This window comes from Oratosquilla oratoria, chromosome 18, assembly GCF_046742065.1.
Source record: "Oratosquilla oratoria isolate Oo_2021 chromosome 18, ASM4674206v1, whole genome shotgun sequence".
NCBI lineage: Eukaryota > Metazoa > Arthropoda > Malacostraca > Stomatopoda > Squillidae > Oratosquilla > Oratosquilla oratoria.
The window spans coordinates 45179667-45187897 of NC_134794.1; the positions used below are offsets into that span (position 1 = coordinate 45179667).

General features: G+C 37.7%; 1 long non-coding RNA gene across 1 annotated transcript; it reads right to left on the minus strand.

The window, feature by feature from the left end:
- Nucleotides 1-3327: 3327 nt before the first annotated feature.
- LOC143035190 (uncharacterized) lies at nucleotides 3328-7764 on the minus strand. The gene is made up of 2 exons (XR_012967297.1): nucleotides 6289-7764; nucleotides 3328-6252 (listed from the first exon to the last, which is right to left on the minus strand). It is a non-coding gene; the product is annotated as an uncharacterized LOC143035190 (long non-coding RNA).
- Nucleotides 7765-8231: the final 467 nt, after the last annotated feature.

Sequence of the window (8231 nt, forward strand, 5' to 3'; positions counted from 1 at the left end):
GAAGGGGTTAAACATGAAAAATAAGATTCGATAGATACCTACCTATACCAAATATTTATATACGGTAGCCCATGCTGGCGTATTCTTTCATGTCACCATGGCTGTTCTTCTTGTTCTCACAGAACGTCACAGAGAAGTGTGCCTCCCGACTTTGTGACGGCCAACATCGTCACGTTGTTGTGAAAAAAATTACACAGCCGCAGAATTTTTATCATAGGCCGTAGATAATGTGCACCACCGGATAACTCGCACCCCCCATTTTTAGGCCCTTCCAACGGAAAAAAGTCGCGCACCATACGCCGGAAAATACGGTATGTGAAAAGTCATCAGAAACAAATGGACCAAACACTTGGAAGAAAATAAAATAGTAAACCCTAAATAATTTGGCTTTAGAAGTGGATGATCATGTACCACAAACCTAATTTGTTTTTACTCAAGATTAATGGAGATAATACAAGAAAGAGATGGCTGGGCAGATTGTGCCTTCTTGGATTTGACAGTACCACATAAAAAATTAATAAGAAAAATTGAAACAATAGGAGGAATACATGGTAAGTTGCTGGAATGGATGAAGGATTTCTTAATTGGGAGAAAAATGAGAGTGGTACGTAGAGACAAAAATTCAAACTGGGAAGATGTGAAGAGTGGCATCCTGCAAGGCTCTGTATTGGCTCCTTTAATGTTTGCCATATATATAAATGATATGGATGAGGGAGTAAATTGTTACATGAACTTCTTTGCTGATGATGCCAAATTACTCAAGAGAGTAAGAACAGAAGAAGATTGCAGATTGCTACAAGAAGACCTAGACCAAATATGGGAATAAGTCAGAGATGTGAAATGAACTTCAAAATTTAGAAATGTAGCATAATGGAGTATGGAAAAAGCAAAAATAGAGTATCAGGTCAATATATAATTAGAAACAAGGAAGTAAAAAAAGTCAGTTCAGAAAGGGACCTGGGAGTAATCATCTCAAGTGACTTTTAACTTATTAAGATCAATGAAAGTGGCCTTCAACTACATGGATGAGGAGATAGCTAAAAATATAGTGGTTACACTGATAAGACCTAAACTAGAATATGCTGCAACACTGTAGGCTCCTAGCACAAAGAAGAACATAAGAAAATTAGAAAGAATCCAAAGAGCAGCGACAAAAATGGCACCTACACTGTCAAATCTGACAAGCGAACAAAGATTGGAGAAATTACATCTGTCAACACTGGAACAGAGAAAAGAAAGAGATGATTTGTTGACCATTTACAGAATTATGAAAGGGATGGAGATTCTCGATAGAGACGACTTATTAAAGTCGGACAGAAGAGAAACGAGGACATGAAAAGAAACTAAAGAAGGACAGTTACTGAAGAGACCTGAAAAAGAATAGCTTCCCACATAGAGTGATTGATGTCTAGAACAAACTAAATGGAGAAACAGTGAGTGCCAAAACTATACATGATTTTAAGAATAAACTGGATGCGGAGAGATATGAAAACAGGTCACTATGAGCATAGCTCTCGTCCTGTAAAATACAACTAGGTAAATACAACTCGGTAAATACCCCTACTAAGCAAAGCTTATACGAAATATTGATATTCTGGTGGGTGAGAGGGACAGGAGAGGAAAAATGTTAGATTATGTGATGATAATGGTGAAAGGAAGCACCAAGGCAGAAGAAATGGAAATGGGAGAAGCAATGGCTGAGATAATGAATATAGAAATTACAAAAGGGGATAGAAACAGGAACATTGCAATGGCATACATCCCTCCAAAAGCAAGAGCATGGAATGGTGTAGAATACTGAGAATGAATCAGAAACCCAGCTGAACAACTGGAAAGGTTCATTGAAACAAATGAGAACATAATTCTTGTGAATGACTTTAATTGTGGAGAGGTAATTGGAGAATAACATGAAACAGAGGGAAGTGAGGAATCCTGGGGGAACATATTATTGAACATAATGACCAATGTAATGAACCAATGGGTAAAGAAACCTACAAAAAATAGAGGCAAAGATATACTTGCAAGATTGGACTTGATTTTAACCAAGAAACCTGAGGTGATTGGATCACTGAATTACCTATGTCTGATGGGAAAGTGATCATGTGGTTCTTCAATTTGAGCTAGAAGTAGAGATGACAAACAAGAGAGGAAATTATATAGACACGAAGATACAACTTTGCAAAGACAAACTATATTAAACTGAAAAAAGTTCTTTGAAGAAGTAGAAGTCAGTTTAATGAAACTACTGTAAAGAAACTGAGAAGAAATGGAATATTTTCATGTAAATTTACAACATAGGAGTGGAAAAGTATGTACTGAAGTTGAATGGAAGAGAAAAAATTAGAAAATGACTGGTTCAGAAGATGTGTATTGGCAAAACAAAAGAGACAGACCATGGAAGGTGGCAAAATAAAACTTAAAAGATTAAAGATGAATACAAAAAAGTTGGAAATGAATACATAAGAAAAGAACTTTGAAGTGCATGTAGTTGACAAAAGTGAAGATCAACCCATGTTGTTCTTCAAATTTGTGAATGGCAATCTGATACATAGAGAAGAAATATCCAAGTTGGAAGTTTAAGTAGTACATGATGATCCAAAAATGCAAATTGAAAGAATTAATGAAAGCCTCCAGTCAGTATTTAAGGAGGAGGAGTAGTTTGGAAAAGGTGAAGAAAACGAGATGTTATGAAAAATATTACAATGAAAGTAAGTGAAATGTGTAAGTTAATTGAAAATCTGGAGATGAGAAAGGCCTGAGGGATCTCAGATTTGATATTAGAAGAGTGTAGAGAACATTTAGTGGATAAAGTACATCACTTGATAAAATGATCGGAAGAGGGGAAAGTGCTGTTGGAAAGGAAATCTGCAAATGTAATACCAGTATTCAAAGGAGGAAGTGGAGAGGCATCATTAGATTACAGACTGGTGTTCTTGACCAGTACAATAACAAAAATGAGTGAAATGATTGTGAATGATGGATGAAATATGTGGGGGAGAAAGGAATCTTGGTTGAAAACCAATTTGAGTTTAGAAAAGGAAATTCCTGTGTATCTAAAGGATAGCATTTTGTTCTTCATATACACTGAGGAAAATAGTATATAGAGAATTTATATGAAGAAACAAGGATTTTGTTGGAAGCAAAAATCTAAAAGAAAATTAAAGCCAATCATGTAGAGATGGTGGCAGTAGGAGGGAAGCTTCTGGTTGAAATGTGAATAAAGCTGTATGTGCCTTGGTGCTTGGAAGCGAGCAAGGATTTTGTGGGTTAGAATTATCATTCTAATATATATATATATATATATATATATATATATATATATATATATTTTTAATATTGAGTTGTATGTCTAAGCACAAATACCCACATCTCCATACCTATTTCTTTAAGGGAAGACACATTCCTTGTTTGGTGTGTAGCTCTTTATTTAATCAAAAACAAATTATAAAGTAGTTCATGTTTGTAGAAGTTAACTCTGTTTCAAATTATAATGATTATGCTCTGTGTAAACTTTTTACAGATCTGTTCAGGTATAAAATTTTAGTACATTGTGACTGGAATTTATGGACCATTTCAATAGTATTTTTAGTAAAATAACCATAATGGTATTTTTAGGATTCTTACAATAACTTATAGATATTATAGATAGGAGATTTGTATATGAATATATAAGCATTTCATGTTTGTGCACTGTGTATAATTATATGGTGTAATTCACTGTGAATATTTTTGTGTGTTTATATATAAGTGTACTATACAGGAGAGGAACTAAGTTTATAGGGTCACACCTCTTTTCCTCTATCATACCAAACTTTAAATTCATTTATGGCTTTACCTTGGGCTATATCTTCATTTGGGTTATCTCAGAAGTTGATGTTTCTGTATGGATTATTTTGTGTCTTGATAGCTTTCAGACATACAGTCTTTTTCACTTAATTCTTATGACCTTGTGACACCCCACTGTCCCAGACCTAGAGACCTTTTCTGTCAGTTTCATCCACTCCCATCCTTGATCTGAATACAATCATGTCACTTCTCTCTCTCCTTTCTTTTAATGATGGTAGGTACTTGTTTCTGACCCAGCCTGTGGGCAGAAAACAGGGATGACCCTTCATCTATGAGGACCTAAGATGAAAGGGAAACAAATGGGTGACAGATAGTCAATTAATCCATTGCCCATGATCTATCTTATAGAAGACCCATGGCCTTCAGGAAACTAGCAGCAGCCTCCAGTTGGGACCATGAATCATTTAGAGAAGATATATTTTGCAGGATCAGAGGAAGGATTAAGGAAGTTAGTGACAAGAGTTTGAGAAGATGTGCGAAAGACGGAAGTTGAAGATAAATGTGGGTAAAAGTAAGGTGATGAGATGTACAAGGGGAGAGAATGACAGCAAATTGGAACGGAATATTAAAGAAGAAAGACTGGAGGAAGTGGATAGCTTTAGATACTTAGGGGTGAATGTGGCAGGAAAGGGAGGGGTGGAGGTGGAGGTAGAATGTAGATTGAGAGAAGCAAGTAAATGCCCTGGGGATAAAAAGTCTAACGAAAAATAGACATTTGAGAATGGATGCTAAGAGGAAATTGTATGAAGCGGTGATTGTGCTGACAGCACTGTATGGTGCAGAAACATGAAACATAAGATAGGAAGAGTTTAAATGTGTTTGAAATGAAATGCCTGAGAAGTATGGTAGGGCTAGAGTGAGAAATGAGGTGAGGAGAATAGGGGTGGAAAGGGAGTTGGGAGATAGGGTTGATGAAAGAGTATTGGGATGGTTTGAACACATGGAAAGAATGAATGAAGAAAGATTAGTAAAAGAGGTGTGGAAGGCAGAGGTGGAAGGAGCGAATATGAGGGGGCGTCCTAGGATGAGATGGATGGATGGGGTAAAAGGGGCATTGGGAAAGAGTGGAATGTCTGTTGAGGAAGGATGGGAGGGGAAAGAAGATAGGGGTGAATGGAGAATGGTTGTGTATGAATGATGCTGTGAGGCATGGAAGGGGATGGGGGACTGTGTGTGAATGATATTTTTATGAAAGTAGCAGTTGCCGACAAGACTGACGAGTTAAACACCATATGACGACGGAGCCTTTATTTGTATGACAGTTCGCTTATTACAGCTTTTTCAAGTACTTGAAAAAGATGTAATAAGCGAACTGTCATACAAATAAAGGCTCCGTCCTCATATGGTGTTTAACTCATCAGTGAATGATATTTTGATACAGCCCAAAGAGATTTATCCCTGTCATCTCTTTTTCTGCTTGAGGGGAAGGAGAGGAGGGGCCACTGATTAAATGAAGTGGTCTTGCTGTGGATGTGCTGTGTCTTGCAGTACCACTGACCCAGGGCAGTGGGTGAGATCCAGGGATGACCTGTCATCCATGAGGAGCCAAGAAAAGAGGGAGGGAGAGGTGGTGAATGGGAGTGGAGTATGTGGGGATGAAATAGGTGGGAGTGGATTTATGCTTTTGACTTCTGCTACCTCTCTTGTAAGGGAGAAAGCCCTTGGTGTATGTATGTATATTTTGTTATTGCCTGGATATTGTTGGTGTGGGGCATAATAGTATGAGGTGTTCTGTGTCATCTGTGTGGTAGTCACATCTGGGGCAGTTTGAATCTATAGCCAGGCCTCTTCTGTGTTGGTACTGTCTTAATGCCGGATGGTGTGCAAAGTGCAAATGTGCCTGTGTGATTCTTGTATGATGTGGGAGGAGTTTCTCTGTGTGACTTATATTTGGGGGTTGTTTTTGTTGTATTGTGTCAGGTGGTTTTTCTTGAAGGGGTTGATTAATTATCTGGGTGTGAATACATTTCTGTCTTGATCTTTTGTGTGGCTTAGATAGGTTTGAGTAGTATGCTGCCAATTTTTTTTTCTTCTTCTTCTTATTCCACTGGTGGTGCTTGTGAGATGTGTGCCCTGATATGGTCAATAGGAAATTATCCACATTAGCAAACCAATTTTAGTTTCCTTTTATTGCTTCCTTACTTTCTTAAAGTTTTTATTTTATTTTTATTTTTTTCATTAGTCCTCCCCCCCCCTTTTTTCTTTTCATGTCCTCACAAGTTTCCTTGTTTTCATTCATTCTTCCTCAGTAGCATCTCTTCCATATCCTGTTGATCACATTGTTTGCTGTGGTTTGTGACCTGAACATTTTTAATGAATGGGAGGGCATCATGAAATCAAATTAAAAAAAAACACATGTCTGAAGCATATGAAGAAGCACAGTTTTCCATACAGATATGCCAACTCCTGGAATAACATGGATTACATAACCCAAGCCAAAACCATGAACAAACTTAATGCTAGATATGATAGATGGAGATAAAAGAGATGGGACCCCACATATATCTCCTTTCCTGTATATTATAATTATGTAATTAAATAAAATACATAGCTGTACTATATGAGAACAAGTGTAGAAGTGTCAGGATCTGCAAGTCCAGACCTAATGGTCAGAAGCTAGAGAAGAGCCACAGAGAGGTGATGGAAAATCACTGAGAGCATACAAGAAAGGTAGAGGATGGTATAATGGGATCAAGTTTTTAAATATGGCCCACTTTCTTTATACTACCCATTGGGGGGAGGAGGCCTGTAGGTTAGAAGAAATTATGTGTATAAGTCAGATGTTTTTTCCACACTTTTTGTCTTTTACTTCTCTCGGTATGAGACATATATTGTAATGAAAATGTCTGAATTGAGCTTAACTATATTGTCCAGAGACTGATAAATCTGTCATTTGTAATTATTAAACTTGCTTCTGCTCCCTGTACAGGAGGGTTCACTACATAGCTCAATATGAATATCAATGCATTAAACAGGTTTTGTGGATGTTTCTTTTAGAGAATTAATTTAGCTTCTTCACTTTCATCTGGAGGTGCAACCCCAAGGGCTGGCATTCTGGCACTCAGTCTTCAGACTGAGCCTAAGATTGTCTTGTATTTCTACCACCTTTAAACAGGAGAACTGATGACTGATGATTACTCCTCTCCTACTGCTCTCAGTCAGTGGTATAGAAAGTCCCACACTAATGCAGCATCAGTCAAGGTTTCTTCCCAGAGATGTATGCTAGGCCCCAAAGACCATTGCCAGCTACTGTGGGTTGCAGGTTTCCAATCGGCAAAATGCAAGGCAACGATTGATTGATTAAAAACTTAAGAATTGTTAAATGAAAATTTATGTAACCTTTAAAGTGCCCAGTTAATGATATATGCAGTTAGGAAAGTAATAGTATACAACTGTGGATTTTATATTAAATAGTTCACATATTGTAGCTGTATCATATTCACTAGGTCTCAGTATACTTGGGAACCTGTATTTTCTTGTCTAAGAATAATAAACTAATGTAAGACTGTTTCTCCAGGATTGACCTGGATTTCGTTGCTGTAACACCTTTCAGAGATGTAAAGAATCATTTCCTCTGTCCATAGTTCATTTGTAATTTTTCTTTCAGTTTCACAGATTGTGTATAACCTATGCATTGTAAAGCCTCCCCAACCATAGCCTGCCATTAAAACATACTACCATTGTTACAGGTGTAATTTCTAGAAAACAGGTGAAAGTATTAGTAAATACTTTTATAAGGCACAGTACTGTATTTGTGAATTTTGTAAAAAATATATAAATGATTGACTGAAAATTCCTTGAGTTTCAATTACTGTTTAATTCAGACACCAGAAGCCCAGTGTATAGCTCAGGTACATGCTTGCATTGGCCAATTTTCAATTTTTGCATAATTTGTCTTCTATCTATATACCAAGAACTTTTCCCCCCATATAAGGTAGCCAAGTCAAAGGAATATACCTACGCCCACCCATTCCACTCACATCTACCACCCTTTCACCCCTCTTACCTCCTCATGGATGATGGGCCAACCCTGTATCCTGTCCACTGCCCTGGGTCAGAAGCAATGTAGCAAGACAGTACATCTACAGCAAGGCTGCTTCACTTAATTGGTGACAACCCTTCTCCATCCCTTCATGGAGAAAAATACAAGATGGAGAGAAATCCCTTTGGGCTGCATCAAAATATCATTCACAATTAAGCACTCACCCCCCCCCCCCGCCTTCTCTTCCTTGCATAACAATATCATCTATACAGTCCTTCCCCACTCATTCCTGTCTCCTGCCTTCTCCCTTCCTCAATAGATATTACCCTCTTACTCAACACCCCTTTCACCCCATCCATCTCATCCTAGGTTGTCCCCTCAAGTTCACTCCCTCCACCTCTGC